General features: G+C 45.9%; 85 pseudogenes; all 85 read left to right on the top strand.

Annotated features, from left to right (window-relative positions):
- Positions 1-6: 6 nt before the first annotated feature.
- Positions 7-125, top strand: LOC140091973 (5S ribosomal RNA; annotated as a pseudogene).
- Positions 126-195: 70 nt separating this feature from the next.
- Positions 196-314, top strand: LOC140085673 (5S ribosomal RNA; annotated as a pseudogene).
- A 70-nt stretch (positions 315-384) lies between these two features.
- LOC140087344 (5S ribosomal RNA) lies at positions 385-503 on the top strand (annotated as a pseudogene).
- Positions 504-573: 70 nt separating this feature from the next.
- On the top strand, positions 574-692 carry LOC140099710 (5S ribosomal RNA; annotated as a pseudogene).
- A 70-nt stretch (positions 693-762) lies between these two features.
- LOC140099708 (5S ribosomal RNA) lies at positions 763-881 on the top strand (annotated as a pseudogene).
- A 70-nt stretch (positions 882-951) lies between these two features.
- Positions 952-1070, top strand: LOC140086915 (5S ribosomal RNA; annotated as a pseudogene).
- A 70-nt stretch (positions 1071-1140) lies between these two features.
- Positions 1141-1259, top strand: LOC140092566 (5S ribosomal RNA; annotated as a pseudogene).
- A 70-nt stretch (positions 1260-1329) lies between these two features.
- Positions 1330-1448, top strand: LOC140085828 (5S ribosomal RNA; annotated as a pseudogene).
- Positions 1449-1707: 259 nt separating this feature from the next.
- LOC140086914 (5S ribosomal RNA) lies at positions 1708-1826 on the top strand (annotated as a pseudogene).
- A 70-nt stretch (positions 1827-1896) lies between these two features.
- Positions 1897-2015, top strand: LOC140084251 (5S ribosomal RNA; annotated as a pseudogene).
- A 70-nt stretch (positions 2016-2085) lies between these two features.
- LOC140096784 (5S ribosomal RNA) lies at positions 2086-2204 on the top strand (annotated as a pseudogene).
- Positions 2205-2274: 70 nt separating this feature from the next.
- LOC140097319 (5S ribosomal RNA) lies at positions 2275-2393 on the top strand (annotated as a pseudogene).
- A 259-nt stretch (positions 2394-2652) lies between these two features.
- Positions 2653-2771, top strand: LOC140099707 (5S ribosomal RNA; annotated as a pseudogene).
- Positions 2772-2841: 70 nt separating this feature from the next.
- Positions 2842-2960, top strand: LOC140082169 (5S ribosomal RNA; annotated as a pseudogene).
- A 70-nt stretch (positions 2961-3030) lies between these two features.
- Positions 3031-3149, top strand: LOC140094688 (5S ribosomal RNA; annotated as a pseudogene).
- A 259-nt stretch (positions 3150-3408) lies between these two features.
- Positions 3409-3527, top strand: LOC140100771 (5S ribosomal RNA; annotated as a pseudogene).
- A 70-nt stretch (positions 3528-3597) lies between these two features.
- LOC140087013 (5S ribosomal RNA) lies at positions 3598-3716 on the top strand (annotated as a pseudogene).
- Positions 3717-3786: 70 nt separating this feature from the next.
- On the top strand, positions 3787-3905 carry LOC140090727 (5S ribosomal RNA; annotated as a pseudogene).
- A 70-nt stretch (positions 3906-3975) lies between these two features.
- LOC140090117 (5S ribosomal RNA) lies at positions 3976-4094 on the top strand (annotated as a pseudogene).
- Positions 4095-4164: 70 nt separating this feature from the next.
- LOC140099706 (5S ribosomal RNA) lies at positions 4165-4283 on the top strand (annotated as a pseudogene).
- A 259-nt stretch (positions 4284-4542) lies between these two features.
- On the top strand, positions 4543-4661 carry LOC140099705 (5S ribosomal RNA; annotated as a pseudogene).
- Positions 4662-4731: 70 nt separating this feature from the next.
- Positions 4732-4850, top strand: LOC140095980 (5S ribosomal RNA; annotated as a pseudogene).
- A 70-nt stretch (positions 4851-4920) lies between these two features.
- LOC140087949 (5S ribosomal RNA) lies at positions 4921-5039 on the top strand (annotated as a pseudogene).
- A 70-nt stretch (positions 5040-5109) lies between these two features.
- LOC140086913 (5S ribosomal RNA) lies at positions 5110-5228 on the top strand (annotated as a pseudogene).
- A 70-nt stretch (positions 5229-5298) lies between these two features.
- LOC140099704 (5S ribosomal RNA) lies at positions 5299-5417 on the top strand (annotated as a pseudogene).
- Positions 5418-5487: 70 nt separating this feature from the next.
- On the top strand, positions 5488-5606 carry LOC140099703 (5S ribosomal RNA; annotated as a pseudogene).
- Positions 5607-5676: 70 nt separating this feature from the next.
- LOC140086734 (5S ribosomal RNA) lies at positions 5677-5795 on the top strand (annotated as a pseudogene).
- Positions 5796-5865: 70 nt separating this feature from the next.
- Positions 5866-5984, top strand: LOC140098233 (5S ribosomal RNA; annotated as a pseudogene).
- Positions 5985-6054: 70 nt separating this feature from the next.
- On the top strand, positions 6055-6173 carry LOC140099702 (5S ribosomal RNA; annotated as a pseudogene).
- Positions 6174-6243: 70 nt separating this feature from the next.
- LOC140099701 (5S ribosomal RNA) lies at positions 6244-6362 on the top strand (annotated as a pseudogene).
- Positions 6363-6432: 70 nt separating this feature from the next.
- LOC140086912 (5S ribosomal RNA) lies at positions 6433-6551 on the top strand (annotated as a pseudogene).
- A 70-nt stretch (positions 6552-6621) lies between these two features.
- LOC140094716 (5S ribosomal RNA) lies at positions 6622-6740 on the top strand (annotated as a pseudogene).
- A 70-nt stretch (positions 6741-6810) lies between these two features.
- LOC140090116 (5S ribosomal RNA) lies at positions 6811-6929 on the top strand (annotated as a pseudogene).
- A 70-nt stretch (positions 6930-6999) lies between these two features.
- Positions 7000-7118, top strand: LOC140099699 (5S ribosomal RNA; annotated as a pseudogene).
- A 70-nt stretch (positions 7119-7188) lies between these two features.
- LOC140082168 (5S ribosomal RNA) lies at positions 7189-7307 on the top strand (annotated as a pseudogene).
- A 70-nt stretch (positions 7308-7377) lies between these two features.
- Positions 7378-7496, top strand: LOC140094687 (5S ribosomal RNA; annotated as a pseudogene).
- A 259-nt stretch (positions 7497-7755) lies between these two features.
- Positions 7756-7874, top strand: LOC140100759 (5S ribosomal RNA; annotated as a pseudogene).
- Positions 7875-7944: 70 nt separating this feature from the next.
- On the top strand, positions 7945-8063 carry LOC140087012 (5S ribosomal RNA; annotated as a pseudogene).
- Positions 8064-8133: 70 nt separating this feature from the next.
- LOC140090726 (5S ribosomal RNA) lies at positions 8134-8252 on the top strand (annotated as a pseudogene).
- A 70-nt stretch (positions 8253-8322) lies between these two features.
- Positions 8323-8441, top strand: LOC140097663 (5S ribosomal RNA; annotated as a pseudogene).
- Positions 8442-8511: 70 nt separating this feature from the next.
- Positions 8512-8630, top strand: LOC140086911 (5S ribosomal RNA; annotated as a pseudogene).
- Positions 8631-8700: 70 nt separating this feature from the next.
- LOC140099697 (5S ribosomal RNA) lies at positions 8701-8819 on the top strand (annotated as a pseudogene).
- A 70-nt stretch (positions 8820-8889) lies between these two features.
- On the top strand, positions 8890-9008 carry LOC140086732 (5S ribosomal RNA; annotated as a pseudogene).
- A 70-nt stretch (positions 9009-9078) lies between these two features.
- Positions 9079-9197, top strand: LOC140098232 (5S ribosomal RNA; annotated as a pseudogene).
- A 70-nt stretch (positions 9198-9267) lies between these two features.
- Positions 9268-9386, top strand: LOC140099696 (5S ribosomal RNA; annotated as a pseudogene).
- A 70-nt stretch (positions 9387-9456) lies between these two features.
- LOC140099695 (5S ribosomal RNA) lies at positions 9457-9575 on the top strand (annotated as a pseudogene).
- Positions 9576-9645: 70 nt separating this feature from the next.
- LOC140086910 (5S ribosomal RNA) lies at positions 9646-9764 on the top strand (annotated as a pseudogene).
- Positions 9765-9834: 70 nt separating this feature from the next.
- LOC140094715 (5S ribosomal RNA) lies at positions 9835-9953 on the top strand (annotated as a pseudogene).
- Positions 9954-10023: 70 nt separating this feature from the next.
- Positions 10024-10142, top strand: LOC140090114 (5S ribosomal RNA; annotated as a pseudogene).
- Positions 10143-10212: 70 nt separating this feature from the next.
- LOC140099694 (5S ribosomal RNA) lies at positions 10213-10331 on the top strand (annotated as a pseudogene).
- Positions 10332-10401: 70 nt separating this feature from the next.
- On the top strand, positions 10402-10520 carry LOC140087411 (5S ribosomal RNA; annotated as a pseudogene).
- Positions 10521-10590: 70 nt separating this feature from the next.
- Positions 10591-10709, top strand: LOC140095697 (5S ribosomal RNA; annotated as a pseudogene).
- Positions 10710-10779: 70 nt separating this feature from the next.
- LOC140089008 (5S ribosomal RNA) lies at positions 10780-10898 on the top strand (annotated as a pseudogene).
- Positions 10899-10968: 70 nt separating this feature from the next.
- LOC140099693 (5S ribosomal RNA) lies at positions 10969-11087 on the top strand (annotated as a pseudogene).
- Positions 11088-11157: 70 nt separating this feature from the next.
- Positions 11158-11276, top strand: LOC140097318 (5S ribosomal RNA; annotated as a pseudogene).
- A 259-nt stretch (positions 11277-11535) lies between these two features.
- On the top strand, positions 11536-11654 carry LOC140081686 (5S ribosomal RNA; annotated as a pseudogene).
- Positions 11655-11724: 70 nt separating this feature from the next.
- On the top strand, positions 11725-11843 carry LOC140082167 (5S ribosomal RNA; annotated as a pseudogene).
- Positions 11844-11913: 70 nt separating this feature from the next.
- On the top strand, positions 11914-12032 carry LOC140094685 (5S ribosomal RNA; annotated as a pseudogene).
- Positions 12033-12291: 259 nt separating this feature from the next.
- LOC140099692 (5S ribosomal RNA) lies at positions 12292-12410 on the top strand (annotated as a pseudogene).
- Positions 12411-12480: 70 nt separating this feature from the next.
- LOC140081685 (5S ribosomal RNA) lies at positions 12481-12599 on the top strand (annotated as a pseudogene).
- A 70-nt stretch (positions 12600-12669) lies between these two features.
- On the top strand, positions 12670-12788 carry LOC140099691 (5S ribosomal RNA; annotated as a pseudogene).
- Positions 12789-12858: 70 nt separating this feature from the next.
- On the top strand, positions 12859-12977 carry LOC140097317 (5S ribosomal RNA; annotated as a pseudogene).
- A 259-nt stretch (positions 12978-13236) lies between these two features.
- LOC140081684 (5S ribosomal RNA) lies at positions 13237-13355 on the top strand (annotated as a pseudogene).
- Positions 13356-13425: 70 nt separating this feature from the next.
- Positions 13426-13544, top strand: LOC140082166 (5S ribosomal RNA; annotated as a pseudogene).
- A 70-nt stretch (positions 13545-13614) lies between these two features.
- LOC140094684 (5S ribosomal RNA) lies at positions 13615-13733 on the top strand (annotated as a pseudogene).
- A 70-nt stretch (positions 13734-13803) lies between these two features.
- Positions 13804-13922, top strand: LOC140090197 (5S ribosomal RNA; annotated as a pseudogene).
- Positions 13923-13992: 70 nt separating this feature from the next.
- Positions 13993-14111, top strand: LOC140099690 (5S ribosomal RNA; annotated as a pseudogene).
- Positions 14112-14181: 70 nt separating this feature from the next.
- On the top strand, positions 14182-14300 carry LOC140086909 (5S ribosomal RNA; annotated as a pseudogene).
- A 70-nt stretch (positions 14301-14370) lies between these two features.
- Positions 14371-14489, top strand: LOC140084712 (5S ribosomal RNA; annotated as a pseudogene).
- Positions 14490-14559: 70 nt separating this feature from the next.
- On the top strand, positions 14560-14678 carry LOC140090522 (5S ribosomal RNA; annotated as a pseudogene).
- A 70-nt stretch (positions 14679-14748) lies between these two features.
- Positions 14749-14867, top strand: LOC140099689 (5S ribosomal RNA; annotated as a pseudogene).
- A 70-nt stretch (positions 14868-14937) lies between these two features.
- LOC140097290 (5S ribosomal RNA) lies at positions 14938-15056 on the top strand (annotated as a pseudogene).
- Positions 15057-15126: 70 nt separating this feature from the next.
- LOC140098089 (5S ribosomal RNA) lies at positions 15127-15245 on the top strand (annotated as a pseudogene).
- Positions 15246-15315: 70 nt separating this feature from the next.
- Positions 15316-15434, top strand: LOC140081830 (5S ribosomal RNA; annotated as a pseudogene).
- A 70-nt stretch (positions 15435-15504) lies between these two features.
- LOC140099686 (5S ribosomal RNA) lies at positions 15505-15623 on the top strand (annotated as a pseudogene).
- A 70-nt stretch (positions 15624-15693) lies between these two features.
- Positions 15694-15812, top strand: LOC140099685 (5S ribosomal RNA; annotated as a pseudogene).
- A 70-nt stretch (positions 15813-15882) lies between these two features.
- Positions 15883-16001, top strand: LOC140085661 (5S ribosomal RNA; annotated as a pseudogene).
- Positions 16002-16071: 70 nt separating this feature from the next.
- Positions 16072-16190, top strand: LOC140085879 (5S ribosomal RNA; annotated as a pseudogene).
- A 70-nt stretch (positions 16191-16260) lies between these two features.
- Positions 16261-16379, top strand: LOC140099684 (5S ribosomal RNA; annotated as a pseudogene).
- A 70-nt stretch (positions 16380-16449) lies between these two features.
- Positions 16450-16568, top strand: LOC140085649 (5S ribosomal RNA; annotated as a pseudogene).
- Positions 16569-16638: 70 nt separating this feature from the next.
- Positions 16639-16757, top strand: LOC140085878 (5S ribosomal RNA; annotated as a pseudogene).
- A 70-nt stretch (positions 16758-16827) lies between these two features.
- LOC140099683 (5S ribosomal RNA) lies at positions 16828-16946 on the top strand (annotated as a pseudogene).
- Positions 16947-17016: 70 nt separating this feature from the next.
- On the top strand, positions 17017-17135 carry LOC140100747 (5S ribosomal RNA; annotated as a pseudogene).
- A 70-nt stretch (positions 17136-17205) lies between these two features.
- Positions 17206-17324, top strand: LOC140089645 (5S ribosomal RNA; annotated as a pseudogene).
- Positions 17325-17575: 251 nt separating this feature from the next.
- LOC140099682 (5S ribosomal RNA) lies at positions 17576-17694 on the top strand (annotated as a pseudogene).

Here is a 17694-nt window from a genome sequence, read left to right as displayed (position 1 = left end):
GCTGCTGTCAACGGCCATTCTAAGCTGAATGTGCCTGCTCTCGTCAGATGGCAGCAGCAATGCAGCTTAAGGCTTGGTAAGTACCAGCATGGGAGACTGGCTGGGAATCCCAAGTTCTGTTGACCTTTTTGAACCTGAAAATTGTGTTAGTTTCTCTATGAGATAGTAAAAGAAGGTTCAAATTGAACAGCTGCTGTCAACGGCCATTCTAAGCTGAATGTGCCTGCTCTCGTCAGATCGCAGCAGCAATGCAGCTTAAGGCTTGGCAAGTACCAGCATGGGAGACTAGCTGGGAATCCCAAGTTCCGTTGACCTTTTTGAACCTGAAAATTGTGTTAGTTTCTCTATGAGATAGTAAAAGAAGGTTCAAACTGAACAGCTGCTGTCAACGGCCATTCTAAGCTGAATGTGCGTGCTCTCGTCAGATCGCAGCAGCAATGCAGCTTAAGGCTTGGCAAGTACCAGCATGGGAGACTGGCTGGGAATCCCAAGTTCCGTTGACCTTTTTGAACCTGAAAATTGTGTTAGTTTCTCTATGAGATAGTAAAAGAAGGTTCAAATTGAACAGCTGCTGTCAACGGCCATTCTAAGCTGAATGTGCCTGCTCTCGTCAGATCGCAGCAGCAATGCAGCTTAAGGCTTGGCAAGTACCAGCATGGGAGACTGGCTGGGAATCCCAAGTTCCGTTGACCTTTTTGAACCTGAAAATTGTAAGTTTCTCTGTCAAAGATGGTAAAAGAAGGTTCAAATTGAACAGCTGCTGTCAACGGCCATTCTAAGCTGAATGTGCCTGCTCTCGTCAGATCGCAGCAGCAATGCAGCTTAAGGCTTGGCAAGTACCAGCATGGGAGACTGGCTGGGAATCCCAAGTTCCGTTGACCTTTTTGAACCTGAAAATTGTGTTAGTTTCTCTATGAGATAGTAAAAGAAGGTTCAAACTGAACAGCTGCTGTCAACGGCCATTCTAAGCTGAATGTGCCTGCTCTCGTCAGATTGCAGCAGCAATGCAGCTTAAGGCTTGGCAAGTACCAGCATGGGAGACTGGCTGGGAATCCCAAGTTCCGTTGACCTTTTTGAACCTGAAAATTGTGTTAGTTTCTCTATGAGATAGTAAAAGAAGGTTCAAATTGAACAACTGCTGTCAAAGGCCATTCTAAGCTGAATGTGCCTGCTCTCGTCAGATCGCAGCAGCAATGCAGCTTAAGGCTTGGCAAGTACCAGCATGGGAGACTGGCTGGGAATCCCAAGTTCCGTTGACCTTTTTGAACCTGAAAATTGTTAGTTTCTCTGTCAAAGATGGTAAAAGAAGGTTCAAATTGAACAGCTGCTGTCAACGGCCATTCTAAGCTGAATGTGCCTGCTCTCATCAGATCGCAGCAGCAATGCAGCTTAAGGCTTGGCAAGTACCAGCATGGGAGACTAGCTGGGAATCCCAAGTTCCGTTGACCTTTTTGAACCTGAAAATTGTGTTAGTTTCTCTATGAGATAGTAAAAGAAGGTTCAAATTGAACAGCTGCTGTCAACGGCCATTCTAAGCTGAATGTGCCTGCTCTCGTCAGATCGCAGCAGCAATGCAGCTTAAGGCTTGGCAAGTACCAGCATGGGAGACTGGCTGGGAATCCCAAGTTCCATTGACCTTTTTGAACCTGAAAATTGTGTTAGTTTCTCTATGAGATAGTAAAAGAAGGTTCAAACTGAACAGCTGCTGTCAACGGCCATTCTAAGCTGAATGTGCCTGCTCTCGTCAGATTGCAGCAGCAATGCAGCTTAAGGCTTGGCAAGTACCAGCATGGGAGACTGGCTGGGAATCCCAAGTTCCGTTGACCTTTTTGAACCTGAAAATTGTGTTAGTTTCTCTATGAGATAGTAAAAGAAGGTTCAAACTGAACAGCTGCTGTCAACGGCCATTCTAAGCTGAATGTGCCTGCTCTCGTCAGATCGCAGCATCAATGCAGCTTAAGGCTTGGCAAGTACCAGCATGGGAGACTGGCTGGGAATCCCAAGTTCCGTTGACCTTTTTGAACCTGAAAATTGTGTTAGTTTCTCTATGAGATAGTAAAAGAAGGTTCAAATTGAACAGCTGCTGTCAACAGCCATTCTAAGCTGAATGTGCCTGCTCTCGTCAGATCGCAGCTGCAATGCAGCTTAAGGCTTGGCAAGTACCAGCATGGGAGACTGGCTGGGAATCCCAAGTTCCGTTGACCTTTTTGAACCTGAAAATTGTAAGTTTCTCTGTCAAAGATGGTAAAAGAAGGTTCAAATTGAACAGCTGCTGTCAACGGCCATTCTAAGCTGAATGTGCCTGCTCTCGTCAGATCGCAGCAGCAATGCAGCTTAAGGCTTGGCAAGTACCAGCATGGGAGACTGGCTAGGAATCCCAATTTCCGTTGACCTTTTTGAACCTGAAAATTGTGTTAGTTTCTCTATGAGATAGTAAAAGAAGGTTCAAACTGAAGAGCTGCTTTCAACGGCCATTCTAAGCTGAATGTGCCTGCTCTCGTCAGATTGCAGCAGCAATGCAGCTTAAGGCTTGGCAAGTACCAGCATGGGAGCCTGGCTGGGAATCCAAAGTTCCGTTGACCTTTTTGAACCTGAAAATTGTGTTAGTTTCTCTATGAGATAGTAAAAGAAGGTTCAAATTGAACAGCTGCTGTCAACGGCCATTCTAAGCTGAATGTGCCTGCTCTCGTCAGATCGCAGCAGCAATGCAGCTTAAGGCTTGGCAAGTACCAGCATGGGAGACTGGCTGGGAATCCCAAGTTCCGTTGACCTTTTTGAACCTGAAAATTGTTAGTTTCTCTGTCAAAGATGGTAAAAGAAGGTTCAAATTGAACAGCTGTTGTCAACGGCCATTCTAAGCTGAATGTGCCTGCTCTCGTCAGATCGCAGCAGCAATGCAGCTTAAGGCTTGGCAAGTACCAGCTTGGGAGACTAGCTGGGAATCCCAAGTTCCGTTGACCTTTTTGAACCTGAAAATTGTGTTAGTTTCTCTATGAGATAGTAAAAGAAGGTTCAAACTGAACAGCTGCTGTCAACGGCCATTCTAAGCTGAATGTGCCTGCTATCGTCAGATCGCAGCAGCAATGCAGCTTAAGGCTTGGCAAGTACCAGCATGGGAGACTGGCTGGGAATCCCAAGTTCCGTTGACCTTTTTGAACCTGAAAATTGTGTTAGTTTCTCTATGAGATAGTAAAAGAAGGTTCAAATTGAACAGCTGCTGTCAACGGCCATTCTAAGCTGAATGTGCCTGCTCTCGTCAGATCGCAGCAGCAATGCAGCTTAAGGCTTGGCAAGTACCAGCATGGGAGACTGGCTGGGAATCCCAAGTTCCGTTGACATTTTTGAACCTGAAAATTGTAAGTTTCTCTGTCAAAGATGGTAAAAGAAGGTTCAAATTGAACAGCTGCTGTCAACGGCCATTCTAAGCTGAATGTGCCTGCTCTCATCAGATCGCAGCAGCAATGCAGCTTAAGGCTTGGCAAGTACCAGCATGGGAGACTGGCTGGGAATCCCAAGTTCCGTTGACCTTTTTGAACCTGAAAATTGTGTTAGTTTCTCTATGAGATAGTAAAAGAAGGTTCAAACTGAACAGCTGCTGTCAACGGCCATTCTAAGCTGGATGTGCCTGCTCTCGTCAGATTGCAGCAGCAATGCAGCTTAAGGCTTGGCAAGTACCAGCATGGGAGACTGGCTGGGAATCCCAAGTTCCGTTGACCTTTTTGAACCTGAAAATTGTGTTAGTTTCTCTATGAGATAGTAAAAGAAGGTTCAAACTGAACAGCTGCTGTCAACGGCCATTCTAAGCTGAATGTTCCTGCTCTCGTCAGATCGCTGCATTAATGCAGCTTAAGGCTTGGCAAGTACCAGCATGGGAGACTGGCTGGGAATCCCAAGTTCCGTTGACCTTTTTGAACCTGAAAATTGTGTTAGTTTCTCTATGAGATAGTAAAAGAAGGTTCAAATTGAACAGCTGCTGTCAACAGCCATTCTAAGCTGAATGTGCCTGCTCTCGTCAGATCGCAGCAGCAATGCAGCTTAAGGCTTGGCAAGTACCAGCATGGGAGACTGGCTGGGAATCCCAAGTTCCGTTGACCTTTTTGAACCTGAAAATTGTGTTAGTTTCTCTATGAGATAGTAAAAGAAGGTTCAAATTGAACAGCTGCTGTCAACGGCCATTCTAAGCTGAATGTGCCTGCTCTCGTCAGATCGCAGCAGCAATGCAGCTTAAGGCTTGGCAAGTACCAGCATGGGAGACTGGCTGGGAATCCCAAGTTCCGTTGACCTTTTTGAACCTGAAAATTGTTAGTTTCTCTGTCAAAGATGGTAAAAGAAGGTTCAAATTGAACAGCTGCTGTCAACGGCCATTCTAAGCTGAATGTGCCTGCTCTCGTCATATCGCAACAGCAATGCAGCTTAAGGCTTGGCAAGTACCAGCATGGGAGACTAGCTGGGAACCCCAAGTTCCGTTGACCTTTTTGAACCTGAAAATTGTTAGTTTCTCTGTCAAAGATGGTAAAAGAAGGTTCAAATTGAACAGCTGCTGTCAACGGCCATTCTAAGCTGAATGTGCCTGCTCTCGTCAGATCGCAGCAGCAATGCAGCTTAAGGCTTGGCAAGTACCAGCATGGGAGACTGGCTGGGAATCCCAAGTTCCGTTGACCTTTTTGAACCTGAAAATTGTGTTAGTTTCTCTATGAGATAGTAAAAGAAGGTTCAAATTGAACAGCTGCTGTCAACGGCCATTCTAAGCTGAATGTGCCTGCTCTCGTCATATCGCAGCAGCAATGCAGCTTAAGGCTTGGCAAGTACCAGCATGGGAGACTGGCTGGGAATCCCAAGTTCCGTTGACCTTTTTGAACCTGAAAATTGTAAGTTTCTCTGTCAAAGATGGTAAAAGAAGGTTCAAATTGAACAGCTGCTGTCAACGGCCATTCTAAGCTGAATGTGCCTGCTCTCGTCAGATCGCAGCAGCAATGCAGCTTAAGGCTTGGCAAGTACCAGCATGGGAGACTGGCTGGGAATCCCAAGTTCCATTGACCTTTTTGAACCTGAAAATTGTGTTAGTTTCTCTATGAGATAGTAAAAGAAGGTTCAAACTGAACAGCTGCTGTCAACGGCCATTCTAAGCTGAATGTGCCTGCTCTCGTCAGATTGCAGCAGCAATGCAGCTTAAGGCTTGGCAAGTACCAGCATGGGAGACTGGCTGGGAATCCCAAGTTCCGTTGACCTTTTTGAACCTGAAAATTGTGTTAGTTTCTCTATGAGATAGTAAAAGAAGGTTCAAATTGAACAGCTGCTGTCAACGGCCATTCTAAGCTGAATGTGCCTGCTCTCGTCAGATCGCAGCAGCAATGCAGCTTAAGGCTTGGCAAGTACCAGCATGGGAGACTGGCTGGGAATCCCAAGTTCCGTTGACCTTTTTGAACCTGAAAATTGTTAGTTTCTCATTCAAAGATGGTAAAAGAAGGTTCAAATTGAACAGCTGCTGTCAACGGCCATTCTAAGCTGAATGTGCCTGCTCTCGTCAGATCGCAGCAGCAATGCAGCTTAAGGCTTGGCAAGTACCAGCATGGGAGACTGGCTGGGAATCCCAAGTTCCGTTGACCTTTTTGAACCTGAAAATTGTTAGTTTCTCATTCAAAGATGGTAAAAGAAGGTTCAAATTGAACAGCTGCTGTCAACGGCCATTCTAAGCTGAATGTGCCTGCTCTCGTCAGATCGCAGCAGCAATGCAGCTTAAGGCTTGGCAAGTACCAGCATGGGAGACTAGCTGGGAATCCCAAGTTCCATTGACCTTTTTGAACCTGAAAATTGTGTTAGTTTCTCTATGAGATAGTAAAAGAAGGTTCAAACTGAACAGCTGCTGTCAACGGCCATTCTAAGCTGAATGTGCCTGCTATCGTCAGATCGCAGCAGCAATGCAGCTTAAGGCTTGGCAAGTACCAGCATTGGAGACTGGCTGGGAATCCCAAGTTCCGTTGACCTTTTTGAACCTGAAAATTGTGTTAGTTTCTCTATGAGATAGTAAAAGAAGGTTCAAATTAAACAGCTGCTGTCAACGGCCATTCTAAGCTGAATGTGCCTGCTCTCGTCAGATCGCAGCAGCAATGCAGCTTAAGGCTTGGCAAGTACCAGCATGGGAGACTGGCTGGGAATCCCAAGTTCCGTTGACCTTTTTGCACCTGAAAATTGTAAGTTTCTCTGTCAAAGATGGTAAAAGAAGGTTCAAATTGAACAGCTGCTGTCAACGGCCATTCTAAGCTGAATGTGCCTGCTCTCGTCAGATCGCAGCAGCAATGCAGCTTAAGGCTTGGCAAGTACCAGCATGGGAGACTGGCTGGGAATCCCAAGTTCCGTTGACCTTTTTGAACCTGAAAATTGTGTTAGTTTCTCTATGAGATAGTAAAAGAAGGTTCAAACTGAACAGCTGCTGTCAACGGCCATTCTAAGCTGAATGTGCCTGCTCTCGTCAGATTGCAGCAGCAATGCAGCTTAAGGCTTGGCAAGTACCAGCATGGGAGACTGGCTGGGAATCCCAAGTTCCGTTGACCTTTTTGAACCTGAAAATTGTGTTAGTTTCTCTATGAGATAGTAAAAGAAGGTTCAAACTGAACAGCTGCTGTCAACGGCCATTCTAAGCTGAATGTTCCTGCTCTTGTCAGATCGCAGCATCAATGCAGCTTAAGGCTTGGCAAGTACCAGCATGGGAGACTGGCTGGGAATCCCAAGTTCCGTTGACCTTTTTGAACCTGAAAATTGTGTTAGTTTCTCTATGAGATAGTAAAAGAAGGTTCAAATTGAACAGCTGCTGTCAACAGCCATTCTAAGCTGAATGTGCCTGCTCTCGTCAGATCGCAGCAGCAATGCAGCTTAAGGCTTGGCAAGTACCAGCATGGGAGACTGGCTGGGAATCCCAAGTTCCGTTGACCTTTTTGAACCTGAAAATTGTGTTAGTTTCTCTATGAGATAGTAAAAGAAGGTTCAAATTGAACAGCTGCTGTCAACGGCCATTCTAAGCTGAATGTGCCTGCTCTCGTCAGATCGCAGCAGCAATGCAGCTTAAGGCTTGGCAAGTACCAGCATGGGAGACTGGCTGGGAATCCCAAGTTCCGTTGACCTTTTTGAACCTGAAAATTGTTAGTTTCTCTGTCAAAGATGGTAAAAGAAGGTTCAAATTGAACAGCTGTTGTCAACGGCCATTCTAAGCTGAATGTGCCTGCTCTCGTCAGATCGCAGCAGCAATGCAGCTTAAGGCTTGGCAAGTACCAGCTTGGGAGACTAGCTGGGAATCCCAAGTTCCGTTGACCTTTTTGAACCTGAAAATTGTGTTAGTTTCTCTATGAGATAGTAAAAGAAGGTTCAAACTGAACAGCTGCTGTCAACGGCCATTCTAAGCTGAATGTGCCTGCTATCGTCAGATCGCAGCAGCAATGCAGCTTAAGGCTTGGCAAGTACCAGCATGGGAGACTGGCTGGGAATCCCAAGTTCCGTTGACCTTTTTGAACCTGAAAATTGTGTTAGTTTCTCTATGAGATAGTAAAAGAAGGTTCAAATTGAACAGCTGCTGTCAACGGCCATTCTAAGCTGAATGTGCCTGCTCTCGTCAGATCGCAGCAGCAATGCAGCTTAAGGCTTGGCAAGTACCAGCATGGGAGACTGGCTGGGAATCCCAAGTTCCGTTGACATTTTTGAACCTGAAAATTGTAAGTTTCTCTGTCAAAGATGGTAAAAGAAGGTTCAAATTGAACAGCTGCTGTCAACGGCCATTCTAAGCTGAATGTGCCTGCTCTCATCAGATCGCAGCAGCAATGCAGCTTAAGGCTTGGCAAGTACCAGCATGGGAGACTGGCTGGGAATCCCAAGTTCCGTTGACCTTTTTGAACCTGAAAATTGTGTTAGTTTCTCTATGAGATAGTAAAAGAAGGTTCAAACTGAACAGCTGCTGTCAACGGCCATTCTAAGCTGGATGTGCCTGCTCTCGTCAGATTGCAGCAGCAATGCAGCTTAAGGCTTGGCAAGTACCAGCATGGGAGACTGGCTGGGAATCCCAAGTTCCGTTGACCTTTTTGAACCTGAAAATTGTGTTAGTTTCTCTATGAGATAGTAAAAGAAGGTTCAAACTGAACAGCTGCTGTCAACGGCCATTCTAAGCTGAATGTTCCTGCTCTCGTCAGATCGCTGCATTAATGCAGCTTAAGGCTTGGCAAGTACCAGCATGGGAGACTGGCTGGGAATCCCAAGTTCCGTTGACCTTTTTGAACCTGAAAATTGTGTTAGTTTCTCTATGAGATAGTAAAAGAAGGTTCAAATTGAACAGCTGCTGTCAACAGCCATTCTAAGCTGAATGTGCCTGCTCTCGTCAGATCGCAGCAGCAATGCAGCTTAAGGCTTGGCAAGTACCAGCATGGGAGACTGGCTGGGAATCCCAAGTTCCATTGACCTTTTTGAACCTGAAAATTGTGTTAGTTTCTCTATGAGATAGTAAAAGAAGGTTCAAACTGAACATCTGCTGTCAACGGCCATTCTAAGCTGAATGTGCCTGCTCTCGTCAGATTGCAGCAGCAATGCAGCTTAAGGCTTGGCAAGTACCAGCATGGGAGACTGGCTGGGAATCCCAAGTTCCGTTGACCTTTTTGAACCTGAAAATTGTGTTAGTTTCTCTATGAGATAGTAAAAGAAGGTTCAAATTGAACAGCTGCTGTCAACGGCCATTCTAAGCTGAATGTGCCTGCTCTCGTCAGATCGCAGCAGCAATGCAGCTTAAGGCTTGGCAAGTACCAGCATGGGAGACTGGCTGGGAATCCCAAGTTCCGTTGACCTTTTTGAACCTGAAAATTGTTAGTTTCTCATTCAAAGATGGTAAAAGAAGGTTCAAATTGAACAGCTGCTGTCAACGGCCATTCTAAGCTGAATGTGCCTGCTCTCGTCAGATCGCAGCAGCAATGCAGCTTAAGGCTTGGCAAGTACCAGCATGGGAGACTAGCTGGGAATCCCAAGTTCCATTGACCTTTTTGAACCTGAAAATTGTGTTAGTTTCTCTATGAGATAGTAAAAGAAGGTTCAAACTGAACAGCTGCTGTCAACGGCCATTCTAAGCTGAATGTGCCTGCTATCGTCAGATCGCAGCAGCAATGCAGCTTAAGGCTTGGCAAGTACCAGCATTGGAGACTGGCTGGGAATCCCAAGTTCCGTTGACCTTTTTGAACCTGAAAATTGTGTTAGTTTCTCTATGAGATAGTAAAAGAAGGTTCAAATTAAACAGCTGCTGTCAACGGCCATTCTAAGCTGAATGTGCCTGCTCTCGTCAGATCGCAGCAGCAATGCAGCTTAAGGCTTGGCAAGTACCAGCATGGGAGACTGGCTGGGAATCCCAAGTTCCGTTGACCTTTTTGCACCTGAAAATTGTAAGTTTCTCTGTCAAAGATGGTAAAAGAAGGTTCAAATTGAACAGCTGCTGTCAACGGCCATTCTAAGCTGAATGTGCCTGCTCTCGTCAGATCGCAGCAGCAATGCAGCTTAAGGCTTGGCAAGTACCAGCATGGGAGACTGGCTGGGAATCCCAAGTTCCGTTGACCTTTTTGAACCTGAAAATTGTGTTAGTTTCTCTATGAGATAGTAAAAGAAGGTTCAAACTGAACAGCTGCTGTCAACGGCCATTCTAAGCTGAATGTGCCTGCTCTCGTCAGATTGCAGCAGCAATGCAGCTTAAGGCTTGGCAAGTACCAGCATGGGAGACTGGCTGGGAATCCCAAGTTCCGTTGACCTTTTTGAACCTGAAAATTGTGTTAGTTTCTCTATGAGATAGTAAAAGAAGGTTCAAACTGAACAGCTGCTGTCAACGGCCATTCTAAGCTGAATGTTCCTGCTCTTGTCAGATCGCAGCATCAATGCAGCTTAAGGCTTGGCAAGTACCAGCATGGGAGACTGGCTGGGAATCCCAAGTTCCGTTGACCTTTTTGAACCTGAAAATTGTGTTAGTTTCTCTATGAGATAGTAAAAGAAGGTTCAAATTGAACAGCTGCTGTCAACAGCCATTCTAAGCTGAATGTGCCTGCTCTCGTCAGATCGCAGCAGCAATGCAGCTTAAGGCTTGGCAAGTACCAGCATGGGAGACTGGCTGGGAATCCCAAGTTCCGTTGACCTTTTTGAACCTGAAAATTGTGTTAGTTTCTCTATGAGATAGTAAAAGAAGGTTCAAATTGAACAGCTGCTGTCAACGGCCATTCTAAGCTGAATGTGCCTGCTCTCGTCAGATCGCAGCAGCAATGCAGCTTAAGGCTTGGCAAGTACCAGCATGGGAGACTGGCTGGGAATCCCAAGTTCCGTTGACCTTTTTGAACCTGAAAATTGTTAGTTTCTCTGTCAAAGATGGTAAAAGAAGGTTCAAATTGAACAGCTGCTGTCAACGGCCATTCTAAGCTGAATGTGCCTGCTCTCGTCAGATCGCAGCAGCAATGCAGCTTAAGGCTTGGCAAGTACCAGCATGGGAGACTGGCTTGGAATCCCAAGTTCTGTTGACCTTTTTGAACCTGAAAATTGTGTTAGTTTCTCTATGAGATAGTAAAAGAAGGTTCAAACTGAACAGCTGCTGTCAACGGCCATTCTAAGCTGAATGTGCCTGCTATCGTCAGATCGCAGCAGCAATGCAGCTTAAGGCTTGGCAAGTACCAGCATGGGAGACTGGCTGGGAATCCCAAGTTCTGTTGACCTTTTTGAACCTGAAAATTGTGTTAGTTTCTCTATGAGATAGTAAAAGAAGGTTCAAATTGAACAGCTGCTGTCAACGGCCATTCTAAGCTGAATGTGCCTGCTCTTGTCAGATCGCAGCAGCAATGCAGCTTAAGGCTTGGCAAGTACCAGCATGGGAGACTGGCTGGGAATCCCAAGTTCCGTTGACCTTTTTGAACCTGAAAATTGTAAGTTTCTCTGTCAAAGATGGTAAAAGAAGGTTCAAATTGAACAGCTGCTGTCAACGGCCATTCTAAGCTGAATGTGCCTGCTCTCGTCAGATCGCAGCAGCAATGCAGCTTAAGGCTTGGCAAGTACCAGCATGGGAGACTGGCTGGGAATCCCAAGTTCCGTTGACCTTTTTGAACCTGAAAATTGTGTTAGTTTCTCTATGAGATAGTAAAAGAAGGTTCAAACTGAACAGCTGCTGTCAACGGCCATTCTAAGCTGAATGTGCCTGCTCTCGTCAGATCGCAGCAGCAATGCAGCTTAAGGCTTGGCAAGTACCAGCATGGGAGACTGGCTAGGAATCCCAATTTCCGTTGACCTTTTTGAACCTGAAAATTGTGTTAGTTTCTCTATGAGATAGTAAAAGAAGGTTCAAACTGAAGAGCTGCTGTCAACGGCCATTCTAAGCTGAATGTGCCTGCTCTCGTCAGATTGCAGCAGCAATGCAGCTTAAGGCTTGGCAAGTACCAGCATGTGAGCCTGGCTGGGAATCCAAAGTTCCGTTGACCTTTTTGAACCTGAAAATTGTGTTAGTTTCTCTATGAGATAGTAAAAGAAGGTTCAAATTGAACAGCTGCTGTCAACGGCCATTCTTAGCTGAATGTGCCTGCTCTCGTCAGATCGCAGCAGCAATGCAGCTTAAGGCTTGGCAAGTACCAGCATGGGAGACTGGCTGGGAATCCCAAGTTCCGTTGACCTTTTTGAACCTGAAAATTGTTAGTTTCTCTGTCAAAGATGGTAAAAGAAGGTTCAAATTGAACAGCTGTTGTCAACGGCCATTCTAAGCTGAATGTGCCTGCTCTCGTCAGATCGCAGCAGCAATGCAGCTTAAGGCTTGGCAAGTACCAGCTTGGGAGACTAGCTGGGAATCCCAAGTTCCGTTGACCTTTTTGAACCTGAAAATTGTGTTAGTTTCTCTATGAGATAGTAAAAGAAGGTTCAAACTGAACAGCTGCTGTCAACGGCCATTCTAAGCTGAATGTGCCTGCTATCGTCAGATCGCAGCAGCAATGCAGCTTAAGGCTTGGCAAGTACCAGCATGGGAGACTGGCTGGGAATCCCAAGTTCCGTTGACCTTTTTGAACCTGAAAATTGTTAGTTTCTCTGTCAAAGATGGTAAAAGAAGGTTCAAATTGAACAGCTGCTGTCAACGGCCATTCTAAGCTGAATGTGCCTGCTCTCGTCATATCGCAACAGCAATGCAGCTTAAGGCTTGGCAAGTACCAGCATGGGAGACTAGCTGGGAACCCCAAGTTCCGTTGACCTTTTTGAACCTGAAAATTGTTAGTTTCTCTGTCAAAGATGGTAAAAGAAGGTTCAAATTGAACAGCTGCTGTCAACGGCCATTCTAAGCTGAATGTGCCTGCTCTCGTCAGATCGCAGCAGCAATGCAGCTTAAGGCTTGGCAAGTACCAGCATGGGAGACTGGCTGGGAATCCCAAGTTCCGTTGACCTTTTTGAACCTGAAAATTGTGTTAGTTTCTCTATGAGATAGTAAAAGAAGGTTCAAATTGAACAGCTGCTGTCAACGGCCATTCTTAGCTGAATGTGCCTGCTCTCGTCAGATCGCAGCAGCAATGCAGCTTAAGGCTTGGCAAGTACCAGCATGGGAGACTGGCTGGGAATCCCAAGTTCCGTTGACCTTTTTGCACCTGAAAATTGTAAGTTTCTCTGTCAAAGATGGTAAAAGAAGGTTCAAATTGAACAGCTGCTGTCAACGGCCATTCTAAGCTGAATGTGCCTGCTCTCGTCAGATCGCAGCAGCAATGCAGCTTAAGGCTTGGCAAGTACCAGCATGGGAGACTGGCTGGGAATCCCAAGTTCCGTTGACCTTTTTGAACCTGAAAATTGTGTTAGTTTCTCTATGAGATAGTAAAAGAAGGTTCAAACTGAACAGCTGCTGTCAACGGCCATTCTAAGCTGAATGTGCCTGCTCTCGTCAGATCGCAGCAGCAATGCAGCTTAAGGCTTGGCAAGTACCAGCATGGGAGACTGGCTAGGAATCCCAATTTCCGTTGACCTTTTTGAACCTGAAAATTGTGTTAGTTTCTCTATGAGATAGTAAAAGAAGGTTCAAACTGAAGAGCTGCTGTCAACGGCCATTCTAAGCTGAATGTGCCTGCTCTCGTCAGATTGCAGCAGCAATGCAGCTTAAGGCTTGGCAAGTACCAGCATGTGAGCCTGGCTGGGAATCCAAAGTTCCGTTGACCTTTTTGAACCTGAAAATTGTGTTAGTTTCTCTATGAGATAGTAAAAGAAGGTTCAAATTGAACAGCTGCTGTCAACGGCCATTCTTAGCTGAATGTGCCTGCTCTCGTCAGATCGCAGCAGCAATGCAGCTTAAGGCTTGGCAAGTACCAGCATGGGAGACTGGCTGGGAATCCCAAGTTCCGTTGACCTTTTTGAACCTGAAAATTGTTAGTTTCTCTGTCAAAGATGGTAAAAGAAGGTTCAAATTGAACAGCTGTTGTCAACGGCCATTCTAAGCTGAATGTGCCTGCTCTCGTCAGATCGCAGCAGCAATGCAGCTTAAGGCTTGGCAAGTACCAGCTTGGGAGACTAGCTGGGAATCCCAAGTTCCGTTGACCTTTTTGAACCTGAAAATTGTGTTAGTTTCTCTATGAGATAGTAAAAGAAGGTTCAAACTGAACAGCTGCTGTCAACGGCCATTCTAAGCTGAATGTGCCTGCTATCGTCAGATCGCAGCAGCAATGCAGCTTAAGGCTTGGCAAGTACCAGCATGGGAGACTGGCTGGGAATCCCAAGTTCCGTTGACCTTTTTGAACCTGAAAATTGTGTTAGTTTCTCTATGAGATAGTAAAAGAAGGTTCAAACTGAACAGCTGCTGTCAACGGCCATTCTAAGCTGAATGTGCCTGCTCTCGTCAGATCGCAGCAGCAATGCAGCTTAAGGTTTGGCAAGTACCAGCATGGGAGACTGGCTGGGAATCCCAAGTTCCGTTGACATTTTTGAACCTGAAAATTGTAAGTTTCTCTGTCAAAGATGGTAAAAGAAGGTTCAAATTGAACAGCTGCTGTCAACGGCCATTCTAAGCTGAATGTGCCTGCTCTCGTCAGATCGCAGCAGCAATGCAGCTTAAGGCTTGGCAAGTACCAGCATGGGAGACTGGCTGGGAATCCCAAGTTCCGTTGACCTTTTTGAACCTGAAAATTGTGTTAGTTTCTCTATGAGATAGTAAAAGAAGGTTCAAACTGAACAGCTGCTGTCAACGGCCATTCTAAGCTGAATGTGCCTGCTCTCGTCAGATTGCAGCAGCAATGCAGCTTAAGGCTTGGCAAGTACCAGCATGGGAGACTGGCTGGGAATCCCAAGTTCCGTTGACCTTTTTGAACCTGAAAATTGTGTTAGTTTCTCTATGAGATAGTAAAAGAAGGTTCAAACTGAACAGCTGCTGTCAACGGCCATTCTAAGCTGAATGTTCCTGCTCTCGTCAGATCGCAGCATCAATGCAGCTTAAGGCTTGGCAAGTACCAGCATGGGAGACTGGCTGGGAATCCCAAGTTCCGTTGACCTTTTTGAACCTGAAAATTGTGTTAGTTTCTCTATGAGATAGTAAAAGAAGGTTCAAATTGAACAGCTGCTGTCAACAGCCATTCTAAGCTGAATGTTCCTGCTCTCGTCAGATCGCAGCAGCAATGCAGCTTAAGGCTTGGCAAGTACCAGCATGGGAGACTGGCTGGGAATCCCAAGTTCCGTTGACCTTTTTGAACCTGAAAATTGTTAGTTTCTCTGTCAAAGATGGTAAAAGAAGGTTCAAATTGAACAGCTGCTGTCAACGGCCATTCTAAGCTGAATGTGCCTGCTCTCGTCAGATCGCAGCAGCAATGCAGCTTAAGGCTTGGCAAGTACCAGCATGGGAGACTGGCTGGGAATCCCAAGTTCCGTTGACCTTTTTGAACCTGAAAATTGTGTTAGTTTCTCTATGAGATAGTAAAAGAAGGTACAAACTGAACAGCTGCTGTCAACAGCCATTCTAAGCTGAATGTGCCTGCTCTCGTCAGATTGCAGCAGCAATGCAGCTTAAGGCTTGGCAAGTACCAGCATGGGAGACTGGCTGGGAATCCCAAGTTCCGTTGACCTTTTTGAACCTGAAAATTGTGTTAGTTTCTCTATGAGATAGTAAAAGAAGGTTCAAACTGAACATCTGCTGTCAACGGCCATTCTAAGCTGAATGTGCCTGCTCTCGTCAGATCGCAGCATCAATGCAGCTTAATGCTTGGCAAGTACCAGCATGGGAGACTGGCTGGGAATCCCAAGTTCTGTTGACCTTTTTGAACCTGAAAATTGTGTTAGTTTCTCTATGAGATAGTAAAAGAAGGTTCAAATTGAACAGCTGCTGTCAACAGCCATTCTAAGCTGAATGTGCCTGCTCTCGTCAGATCGCAGCAGCAATGCAGCTTAAGGCTTGGCAAGTACCAGCATGGGAGACTGGCTGGGAATCCCAAGTTCTGTTGACCTTTTTGAACCTGAAAATTGTGTTAGTTTCTCTATGAGATAGTAAAAGAAGGTTCAAATTGAACAGCTGCTGTCAACGGCCATTCTAAGCTGAATGTGCCTGCTCTCGTCAGATCGCAGCAGCAATGCAGCTTAAGGCTTGGCAAGTACCAGCATGGGAGACTGGCTGGGAATCCCAAGTTCCGTTGACCTTTTTGAACCTGAAAATTGTGTTAGTTTCTCTATGAGATAGTAAAAGAAGGTTCAAATTGAACAGCTGCTGTCAACGGCCATTCTAAGCTGAATGTGCCTGCTCTCGTCAGATCGCAGCAGCAATGCAGCTTAAGGCTTGGCAAGTACCAGCATGGGAGACTGGCTGGGAATCCCAAGTTCCGTTGACCTTTTTGAACCTGAAAATTGTTAGTTTCTCTGTCAAAGATGGTAAAAGAAGGTTCAAATTGAACAGCTGCTGTCAACGGCCATTCTAAGCTGAATGTGCCTGCTCTCGTCAGATCGCAGCAGCAATGCAGCTTAAGGCTTGGCAAGTACCAGCATGGGAGACTAGCTGGGAATCCCAAGTTCCGTTGACCTTTTTGAACCTGAAAATTGTGTTAGTTTCTCTATGAGATAGTAAAAGAAGGTTCAAACTGAACAGCTGCTGTCAACGGCCATTCTAAGCTGAATGTGCCTGCTCTCGTCAGATCGCAGCAGCAATGCAGCTTAAGGCTTGGCAAGTACCAGCATGGGAGATTGGCTGGGAATCCCAAGTTCCGTTGACCGTTTTGAACCTGAAAATTGTGTTAGTTTCTCTATGAGATAGTAAAAGAAGGTTCAAATTGAACAGCTGCTGTCAACGGCCATTCTAAGCTGAATGTGCCTGCTCTCGTCAGATCGCAGCAGCAATGCAGCTTAAGGCTTGGCAAGTACCAGCATGGGAGACTGGCTGGGAATCCCAAGTTCCGTTGACCTTTTTGAACCTGAAAATTGTTAGTTTCTCTGTCAAAGATGGTAAAAGAAGGTTCAAATTGAACAGCTGCTGTCAACGGCCATTCTAAGCTGAATGTGCCTGCTCTCGTCAGATCGCAGCAGCAATGCAGCTTAAGGCTTGGCAAGTACCAGCATGGGAGACTAGCTGGGAATCCCAAGTTCCGTTGACCTTTTTGAACCTGAAAATTGTGTTAGTTTCTCTATGAGATAGTAAAAGAAGGTTCAAACTGAACAGCTGCTGTCAACGGCCATTCTAAGCTGAATGTGCCTGCTCTCGTCAGATCGCAGCAGCAATGCAGCTTAAGGCTTGGCAAGTACCAGCATGGGAGATTGGCTGGGAATCCCAAGTTCCGTTGACCTTTTTGAACCTGAAAATTGTGTTAGTTTCTCTATGAGATAGTAAAAGAAGGTTCAAATTGAACAGCTGCTGTCAACGGCCATTCTAAGCTGAATGTGCCTGCTCTCGTCAGATCGCAGCAGCAATGCAGCTTAAGGCTTGGCAAGTACCAGCATGGGAGACTGGCTGGGAATCCCAAGTTCCGTTGACCTTTTTGAACCTGAAAATTGTAAGTTTCTCTGTCAAAGATGGTAAAAGAAGGTTCAAATTGAACAGCTGCTGTCAACGGCCATTCTAAGCTGAATGTGCCTGCTCTCATCAGATCGCAGCAGCAATGCAGCTTAAGGCTTGGCAAGTACCAGCATGGGAGACTGGCTGGGAATCCCAAGTTCCGTTGACCTTTTTGAACCTGAAAATTGTGTTAGTTTCTCTATGAGATAGTAAAAGAAGGTACAAACTGAACAGCTGCTGTCAACGGCCATTCTAAGCTGAATGTGCCTGCTCTCGTCAGATTGCAGCAGCAATGCAGCTTAAGGCTTGGCAAGTACCAGCATGGGAGACTGGCTGGGAATCCCAAGTTCTGTTGACCTTTTTGAACCTGAAAATTGTGTTAGTTTCTCTATGAGATAGTAAAAGAAGGTTCAAATTGAACAGCTGCTGTCAACGGCCATTCTAAGCTGAATGTGCCTGCTCTCGTCAGATCGCAGCAGCTTAAGGCTTGGCAAGTACCAGCATGGGAGACTGGCTGGGAATCCCAAGTTCCGTTGACCTTTTTGAACCTGAAAATTGTGTTAGTTTCTCTATGAGATAGTAAAAGAAGGTTCAAATTGAACAGCTGCTGTCAACGGCCATTCTAAGCTGAATGTGCCTGCTCTCGTCAGATCGCAGCAGCAATGCAGCTTAAGGCTTGGCAAGTACCAGCATGGGAGACTGGCTGGGAATCCCAAGTTCCGTTGACC

This window comes from Engystomops pustulosus, chromosome 9 (genome assembly GCF_040894005.1).
Source record: "Engystomops pustulosus chromosome 9, aEngPut4.maternal, whole genome shotgun sequence".
Classification (NCBI taxonomy): Eukaryota; Metazoa; Chordata; class Amphibia; order Anura; family Leptodactylidae; genus Engystomops; species Engystomops pustulosus.
Note: the sequence above shows the minus strand (reverse complement) of the source record. Positions and strands in the feature narration are given on the sequence as shown.